This window comes from Sinocyclocheilus anshuiensis, unplaced genomic scaffold, assembly GCF_001515605.1.
Source record: "Sinocyclocheilus anshuiensis isolate Anshui unplaced genomic scaffold, SAMN03320099.WGS_v1.1 scaffold476, whole genome shotgun sequence".
In the NCBI taxonomy this organism is placed as follows: Eukaryota; Metazoa; Chordata; class Actinopteri; order Cypriniformes; family Cyprinidae; genus Sinocyclocheilus; species Sinocyclocheilus anshuiensis.
The window spans coordinates 783,254-793,454 of NW_015554139.1; the positions used below are offsets into that span (position 1 = coordinate 783,254).

Consider the following 10,201-nt stretch of genomic DNA (forward strand, 5'->3'; position numbering starts at 1 on the left):
CTACAAACTTTTCAATCTTTCAGCGCTCAATAAGGTCTGAAATATCTAAGGTCTGAAAGTAAGGTCATATAATTTACATTTGCTTATTTGCAGTGAGTCTTGAGATCACCGATCACTAAAGTTGCTAAATCATAGCCGGCTGAACCCTCTCCTTCTGCCACAACAAATATACCACCCCCTTCTTCCTCTGAAAAACCCCACCCCCTCCCCCTGCTTACTCACACACCCCCTCTCTCTCACCGAGGGGCTGCCTATTCGGGGCTTTTAGCTTTCTTACCAACAATGCCACCCTTTAAAACACTGTTTTGAGGCCAACCTGGGAAAGAAAGTCTCAGTAAAGAACAAATATTGGTGACCTGACAAAGTGAAAATGTAAAATCGTTTTAAAAAAAAATAGTACATTAACCAAAACCAAAAGTCTCACATTAAATCTGACTATCTACTAAGCCAAGATCAAACTACAAGCTAGCAAGCAACAAAAAGAGACACAACACAAGCAAACGACACTGGTGATTGGCTGTGTAATGTTCAAGAAAAGCAACTTCCCAGAAAAGCTTATCAGTTTTACCTTTTAACAGGGACGGAGCAATGTGCAATTTTTTCCAAAAGGGCATCCAGTGTCTGAAAATCCAGCAAATCATTGGACTTGGAATGCATTTTGTAATCCATTTATGAGTTCCTCTCGGCACAAAAGCAAAACAGAAAGGGAACTAAAGGCAAGAAAAGTTCGTCACTCATTCCCAAAACACAGCGACTTCTCGCTCTCGAATCTCCAGTTCTGACATGTGTGTTACTAAAATCCACTGCGCCAAATACATGTTAATCCATAGTTAGTCCACCATAGTCCTGAGAGAAAGGTTTTGTGGTTCCTGAGAAACCTCTAAACAGAGTCTCGCTTGCGAGTGAGAGAGAGGCGCAGAGGCCTGAGGCCGGCTGGATCGGTTAGCTCTGTGCACCGGTCGGCTCTCTACCCCCTCCCCCTGTCGGCAGCACAACGGCCCAGTTGCCACAGGCACTTCGCCCCATTGTGTGTCCACCCAAGGCCTCGCTCACACAAACCGCCTCCAGCAGGGTGCCAGAAAGCAGGGGAAAGGAAGAACGAGCGAAGATGGCTCCGTAAAAACCCAGAATGCGCACTTTCTTTCTCTCGCTCGTTCGCCGAGAGCAGCGTGCTCTTACTCAAGTGAAAATGGCTCTGGCACTTCCTCATTGAGAAGAGGCTCTACCCACACACCCCTCCCTCGCCTCTCCGGCGCTTGCTCATTCTCTAACCCCTCCCTTCTCTTTCCCCATCAATAGCTCTCTCTCTCTCTCTGCCTGCCTGGCTCTTTCACTCTTCTCAACATATACACACACACACACACACACACACACACACACACACACACACACACACACCTTCAGCTCCCCACCCCCTTTCTCCCTCCATTTCGCCTTCCCCCACTCATTCTTTTCAGACCGATCTCCTGCATGCCTCCCCCACTACACTGAGGGCCATCTTATCTGCTGCCTTTCCACACGCCGCACACATTCACATGTCTAGACTGCATCGGCACAAAAAAAAACCCGCCACAGAAGGGCTGCCCAACAAGCGCGCAGGAACTGCCCTCCATGTCAAACTACACGGATGCTCGAGACGCTGTTTGGACGGGGAGGGTTTACAAGGGAAGAGTAGATGGAAACAGTGAGTGAGTGGACCCACGGGAGGGTGAATTAGAGGACAGCACAGGGATAAACCTCCATAAAACACATGAAAGATTGACGCAAATACTTCTTGCTTATGTGTCGATTTCAGTAGTGTCATCTGTGGGAAGGATTTTTTCAAGTTTCTCCAAGGTAATGTCGTCATTTGCCTGTTCCGCTGCATGATTCACAAACTTTGATACAGACGGCCTCAAGTATGGTGTGGAAATTATGAGCGTTTGTTTTACATCAGGGCTCTGCATGTTGAGTCTAAAGCGGAGTGGTTTCAGCCACCATGGCTTATTAAAGGGTTAGTTCACCCAAAATGCAAACTGTGTCATGGCTCATCCTCATGCCTTTCCAAACATGTCTAAATTATGACTACTTCCGTGGAACATGGGAAAGCACCATAAAAGTAGACCATATGACCCATGTGTTATATTACAAGTCGCTTGAAGCCATACAGAAGATTTGTGTGAGTAAAAAACAGAAGTCATTGCTCACTAAAAATCTTTTTTTCCACAGCTCTCATTTGCACTTGTTCGCATATTCAAAATGAGATACATGGGAACCAATGGCCATTGATCTCACTGAAGTCTAATCTTGAAGTGTGAACATACGCAAGTGAAAGTGATATTTGAGAACTTAAATTTACACCTGTTTATCACACAAAGCTATTGCAGGCATAAGGTTTAATTTGTTAACATTAGTTAACTACATTAATAAACATTAACCAAGACTGAACAATACTTCTACAGCATTTATTAATCTTACGTCATGTAAATTTCAACAATTACTTGTCCATTTTTTAAATCAAAAGTAAAATCTAATACCATTAATGCACTGTTAACTAACAAACAATTAACAACTGTATTTTTACTAAATAACATTAACAAAGAATAATAAAACATAGCTAATTGATAGTTAATTTTAGATTAAGCATTAACAAATAATGTTAACAAGAGACCTTATTGTAAAGTATGACCCTGTTGTATAACTTTAGAATAAATCTAAATATGACTACCATACGGTGGGAGATTGACAGTCACTTTTAGGCTTCCACTGTATGGAAAATTGGGAGTTTGGAATGAAGTGATGAGTAAATGACAATTTTCATTTATGGGTGAACTATCCCTTTAAACACAGAATTACACATCAATGTTTGTGTGACAGAGTGGGACGACCTCTCATTACATGGACTGTCTCCTCCCCCGATGGCATCAGCCCACCATCTGTCCACACACACCCCTCATCATCATCATCATCATCATGACTCAGGCTAATTTCCTCCCATCCTCCCACCTTCTTTGCCACTTTTACCTCACTCTTTTACTTTCAGTTCAGGGCCACCCAGTTACACAGCGGTCACAAACGCCGACAGCCAGCACATGGTGCAAGGGAAAATGTTGGAAGTGAGAGAGAAGAAAAGAAGAGCGATGGTTTGTGAGCTGCTGTAACCGGCAGAAGGGCATGAAGTGAAAAAAGACACCAAATCGAGTGAGCCACTCCAGAGACTGTCAAAGCTAATACTCTCAATTCAGTGGTTGAATTATTTACATCTAGAGTTTACAGATTAGGAGTTAGATCTCAATATTTATCTTTTGACAAATGTATTCCATGTTTTAATATTTACGTATTTGCTCTGAAATTATTTAAAGGGCCATTTTTGTCCTTCAGATGAACTAATATTTCAAACCTTGTACCCAAGATGAAAAATGTTTAAAGTAAAATCAATAACAAAACATAAAATTCAATGCTTTTTCAATATAGGAAAAATAATGTCATTTTATTTATATGCCCCAATAAAAGAATACATAACTTGCTCATTATCTTATATTGGGGCATATCTACATTCATACATTGATAAATGAAAAATATGAAGATTAAGGTTGAAAAGTTAAAATTATTAAATTATTCTCCAATATATTCATCAAAAATTGTTGTGGCCTATAGGACCTCAATAAGAGGCTGTACGTCCATCCCTCAAAGCCTCGTTTTCATTGGCATCAAATTAAATACGGCATCTACTCCAAAGTCCATGTATATTTGATTCGGTCTCATTAAAGGACACTTGTAAACAATCAGTCCAACTCAAAAGGGAGAGGGATTTACATTAGAAGCTAACGAGCAATTATCACGTATTGAGTGCCAGTGAGAATAAAAGAGGGGCGTCGTGCTGGGCCATGTAAGAGTGACAGATCTCTGTAGAGATGGTCACAACAGCAGATACAATGTCAGAATCAGAATCAGAATGAACAGATGTGACTGGGAGAATCCTATGTAAGCTCATCTACCTCTTTATAAACCCAAACCTTCACTGCTCAGACAGAGACAAAAACACTGCTACCTACCCGTCTTTCATGCCTTTTATTGCTCTTATTCATAGGTATAGCACTGAAGGGGAAAGTAATAAGCCAGGTTCAAAGTCACAACATGAACACAGCTCAATATTATACTGCATGCATTTAACCACTGTGCCACAGTTTTGACCACCTTTAATTCTTTAAGGGCTAATTACCGGATCTTGCGAAAGCAAATATCCTTACTCATACTTCTGGTTAAGGGGTTCAAATTCAAATCCCTGCGTGTTAAAAAATTGGCACATAACCTCTGCTGTTTGTACTACAAACATGAATAGCATCTCAAATCGCATGCATTGAAGAGAGAGGCGTGATATTAAGGAGCTCTGAACTCACAATTTTCACCTGGATAACACTACCATTCACTATCATGCAAACGTTTGTGCTTAGTATGATTTGCGTTTTTGAAGGAAGTCTCTAATGCTCACCAAGGCTGCACTTATTTGATCAAAACTACAGTAATATTGTGAAATATTACAATTTATAATAACTGCATTTTTGAATATACATTAAAATGTAATTTATTCCTGTGATGCAAAAGCTGAATTTTCAGCATCATTACTCCAGACTTCAGTGTCACATGATCCTTTAGAAATCATTCTAATATGCTGATTTGCTGCTCAAGCAAACATTTAGTATCAATGTTGAAAACAGTTGTCACATTTTTGTGGAAAATATAAACATAAGTCAGTTTTCAAGAAATTTCACTATATTAGTGAGGATATTTGGCCCTTACAAGTAAACCAAAACTTGTACACACAGTGCTTCCTGTCTACCAGAGGGGACAGGAACCCTGACCTTTGACCTCAACCCCTCACATTCCAGGTAAACCTCTATCCTGCCCCAACCATCTGCACTCACTTTTACTGCCCCATCACAGGACTCCACCACTCCTATAAGTGTGTGGGGGTGTGTGTATGTGAGACCTTCAGGCTGTATATATGGCTGGGGGAGGAAAAGACATCCTTCAGATTTCACATTCTGTCAGGAAGCACTCTGCAGCAGCGCGCCAGAGTCTGGCCAAACAGCGGCAATCCCTCCACCCGGAGAGCACGTGCCTTCCCCAACACTGTCTGAGACAATACAGCAGCTGCCCGAGTGACAAAGCACAACTCAGAGGCTGGGACGACTCTCACCAGCATTTGGTGGCTGATTTTCTGTGTGTGTGTGGGATCCTGCATTCAAACATAGATGGGTTTGGGTGAGAAGGAAGAGAATAGGGGGGATGGGAGGAATGGATGAGAAGGAGGCGGCGGCAGGCGAGCGCCTTCAGACTTTTGAGCCCATTAATCATCTGAACGTTTAAGAAGCCCAAGCCAACAGGGAACTGGCTGGAGAGAACAGGGACAAGTAATCTGCTCTGTCTGTGTGTGTGTGTGTGTGTGTGTGTGTTTGCCTGCATCAAGGGGGAGGAGTACAAAGGCTAGAGCAGGGGAGAGTGAGCCCATGAAGAAAAGAGGGAAGTACAGGATAGACAAAAAACAGAACAATGAAAGGCTTTCATGTGACCCATTGAGTGAAATGAAGAGGACACATACACACGCACGCACGCACACAAAAAGAGCTCTCCTTTCTCCCCATCTGCTCCTAACGTAAGCCTCCTGTGGCACACGGGACAGAACCCCTCCCATCTGTCGTTTGGGGCGATGTGCCCTGCAATGACACAGTAGCCATACGCTGGCACACAAGAGCACCAACAGACACCTTGACCCCTCTCTGTCTCCTGTCATACAGCCGCTGCGCTGCGCTGCACGCACCTGTCGTAACTCGCACATGCTCACAGCAGTAGACGTCCTCTGGAGGACACGGATCATCTTTAAAAGGGCACAAGCAGAAACAAGTCAACTATTTTTGACGCAGATACAAACAAACACTGCCCTAAAGCCCAACTGAAAATGTTTGCACTGTCTGGTGCACCTTCAGTATGGAAGGCTGAAGAAAGGCTGAAGAAAGGCTGAGAATCAGTCCCTTCATACATTTATAAATAAAAGAAACCACAACACTCAATATGAAAGTCACGGCTTACTGTTAAGAGCGGATTTTTTTTTGTATACTCAAAAGCACTTATGCGCATTAGCTTTGAGCAGCCTGAAAAAGACTGTTTTAGCCTGATTTGATCTTAAACACAATTTAAGATGGCACTGTGGTTACATTTTATTCCTGATTTTTTAAATACACTACCGCTTCAAGTTTTGGGGATGGTAATATTTTTTAATATTTTTGAAAGACGTCTCTTTTGCTCACCAAGACTGCATTTATTTGATAAAAAATACAATAAAAACAGTAATATTGTGAAATATTATTACAACTTAAAATAACCATTTTCTCTTTAAATACATTTTAAAATGTAATTTATTCCTTTGAAGCAAAGCTGAATTTTCAGCATCATTACTCCAGTCTGAATTTGAACATTTGAAAGGTAGTGTATATTTTATGACGCACATGCATAGCACGAGCTTCCATAACATCCAGATCCACACAACAAACACTGCAGTTTATACTGTTATTAGGTTCACTTTCATTGTGCATTAAACTAGAGATCATCAGCATAAGACAATAGTATGAGAGTCTGTTTGAAGCACTCTTACTATTTTGTACTGTAACTGCTCTGTTTTTATTCGCCATACATACTTTAAAAGTACACTTTAGTTAACTGAGGATTCATAAACCAACCAGATTAAAGCCTCCAAAACAGAGGTGGATCAAAGGATTTTAGCAAAGGAAACTGAATAACTGCTGTGCATGAAACACTGCAAACATACCACTGATCTGCATTACACACTGACAAACTGATCAACGGGTTTATTTTCAAATAATAATTTTTTCACTGTCCTAAATTAAAAGGGTCTGACATGCACAAAGTTTGAGGTTTTAAAGTTTGATGTTTAAGTGTCAGTCCTCACACACTGTAGCTTTTTAATTCATTGTTCAGTTTTTCCACTATTGTTAGTCTACTATTGCACTTTTTTTTTTTAAAAGATCAGGGACAGTGTTAAAAATAAACTTCTGCTAGTTTCTAAAGCTGGGATTCTTCAGAAGTATGCGCAGCGGGCCGCGAGTGACAGGAGGCCAGAAACACCTGAAGGTTGGGTAAAAGTTCCCTGATATAGTAAAACTAAATAAAGTAACTTCCCATACCAGTTTTTCTACAGTATTAGTAGTTCAAACTAAATTCAGGAGTTCTGTCATCGCATTGAAATCCAGTCTATCAGCTGTAGACAAGCTGTAATCATTTTCTGCCTTCGCCACATGCTTTAGTCACAAGTACGTAAACTATAGTTTAAGTGACAGTCACAAACAAATGAGATCTTGAGGCTCGATGTTATAACAGCCAAACAAATGCATGCACAACAACAACAACAATAATAATAAACAAAAATACATTTAAGCAGTTAGTACTTCAAAAAATACTGTTTTATTTTTGTATTATTGCTTGTGCATTTTTTATATTACAGAAATTGTTTTAATATATTTAACTTATTGATAAAAAAGGATCTACATTAGCATATTTATTTTTGTTGTGATATAATGACAAACTTGAGAAACACAAAATTAAAGGGGTCATATGATGCGATTTCAAGTTTTCCTTTCTCTTTGAAGTGTTAAGGCTGATTTATACTTCTGCGTCGAACCTACGCCGTAGCTTACGCATAGACGCACACCCATACGCCGTAGCCTGACGTGCACCTCTCCAAAAATCTAACAGCGCGTCAATTCTACGCAGACCACAAGCGCTGTGATTGGTCTGCAAGAACCCCTCCCTCCATATGTACTTGAGTTTTGTGTGTGTTTATGTGCACTTTAATATATTTTAATGTTACACCTTCTTATATAAAATAAAACAAAGCAAAGAACAAGTGTCTTATCATTTATTATACTACATAACATTATACATCAGTAGTTGTCCTCAACAAACAATGTTGATCAATAATGTTCTTTTTAGCAACATCATATGACCCCTTTAACATTTTGAAGATTTTAGGCTAGATGTAATGACAGCCAAATAAATGCATGCACAATAATAATAATTTAAGTAGTTAGTACTTAGAGCTGGGAGATATGGCCAAAAAAATTATCACGATAAAATTTTTCACATCAGTCAATATCGATAATGATCACAATAACCTTCAAATCTTTATTTCTTTCAAATTTAAAGGCAGATTTTTGCTCCCAATTGAAAGTTGTAGAAACCAGACCGTTAATTGTGGTTTTAAACTACTCTTTATTGACAGAACATGACAGACACTTCACATTTTTTAATTCTTTACACTTTTCCAGTCAGTTTTCTTTAAAATAAATATCTTAATAGAAAAATGTATTTCTTAGTTTCTGCATGTTCTAATGAGTGATGTTGTTTTAAATCATGAAATAGGTTTGTGTTGCTTGTCTTTGATGATGTGTATCTTCAGCACAGTTTGCAGTGCAGGCTGCAATATTAATAATATTAAATTTTTTGTCTCTTAGAAATGCAGATTTGACAGTAGCTTGAGTTAGGATGCAGATGTCAATTTATGTTCATTATCAAAAACAGTAACATCTGTAACAACCTCATTTTTATATGGTGAAATTTAATTATTCTGTCTGTTTGAGGGTTTGTTTGTTTTTTTGAGTTTAGAATTAACCATTGGTCTTCCATAGTAGCATATATTTAGATCATGATAACCACAGTTAAAACCAAACATATAGCACCTCAATACCATGGTATAAAAATGTAACTATATGGTTTCTATATATTTGTATGCAAAACAGTAGTCTAAATACATTTATTGCACAAGCGCTATAGCTCAATAACAAAAAATACTGTATTTTTATTCCATTACTCCTTTAATACATTTTATACATGTCTACATTAATAATATAATAAAATTCTATGTGAATATCCCACATTTCTGCCACGATACCATGGTCCAGTTAGTGTTACTACAGTAAATACTGTAAATGATGGCGATTTGTAGACAGAAAAGCCTTCTGATTGTATCGTTGCACACAGTGTTTCTGCTGTTTGTCAGCGCTGTTTCATCTGGCTTTAAACACGTTTAAATCACTGAGTCATTTGTGTTCTTCTCTGAATTCAAGCACTTCACACTGGATCTCACAGCGCTGTTCAGTGCTCGCGTGACCGACACTCATCAGCGAGTAAACACATCTGCTCTAGTAAGCTCGTGTTGCACTGCCATTTGAACTTTGAGCTGAGCGGATAAATTATGCTCCATGTGGCGCAGTTCAAATGAGTAGCGCTGTTTTGTTCCGCTTTTGGCGCATAAACATTATATCGAACTCGTTATTGTTTTATTGAGGAAAATTATATCACGATAATTATCGTTATCGAATTACCACCCTGCCCTATTACTACTTAAATTTTTAATTTTTTATCATTACTTGTTGCATTTTTTTTTTACTTTACTGCCATTGTAGGGCCCTATGATTTCTGTGATGTGGAAAACATGGACGGAATCGCAGAATTCCAGTATAGGTCAGTCAGGGTTCCCACTCTTTCATGAACACCAGATTCAAGGACTTTCAAGGACTTTTTAAAGCACCATTTATTTTATATCAAGCACCTATCAAATTCACACCCCAACATATGCAGTGTCATGAAAGACCTTACAGTACTTAACATTTCACCACTTACACTTAACATTTACATTAAAAATATCAGAGTAATAATGTTTTGAATGTCTAGGTTTCATAAATTTAGACCGTTTGAGTAGTTGTGTTATTTAATTAAATCCATTGAAGTCAGTACTGGTAATATTCAAATACAATTTCTAAAATATTGATAAAATATGCATCAAACTGGTTTTTGCTGTAGTTCTTGTACAAGATTCAAATTTGAAAGAATTTCTCAATTTTTAAATTAATAAAAAGTGGTTAAATGTTGTAATAACATGGTAAGACCTGTTAACAAACAATTTGCACATTCACTCAAAAGAGACGTTACTCATTAATAAATAAACAAGTCAAAATAATTTTGTAAATTACTTTTTATTGTAAATCCCATTTTTTCATCTTTGACCTAGAGGAATGCAGCTGCTCAAAATGTCAATATATTTTTAAAATATTTAATAAATATTTTAAACCTTGTACATGTGCAAATTTGCAAAAAAAATATTAAGAAAAAAAATAGGACTTTCTATTTGCTTTTAAACTGTAAACGC

General features: G+C 38.5%; 1 long non-coding RNA gene across 1 annotated transcript in view; it reads right to left on the bottom strand.

Annotated features, from left to right (window-relative positions):
- Positions 1 to 5,797: 5,797 nt before the first annotated feature.
- LOC107670484 (uncharacterized) overlaps positions 5,798 to 10,201 on the bottom strand; it is a 20,277-nt gene continuing 15,873 nt past the window's right edge. Inside the window, exon 3 of the long non-coding RNA XR_001632096.1 lies at positions 5,798 to 5,857. This is a non-coding gene — a long non-coding RNA (uncharacterized LOC107670484). The remainder of the gene's footprint in view (positions 5,858 to 10,201) is intronic.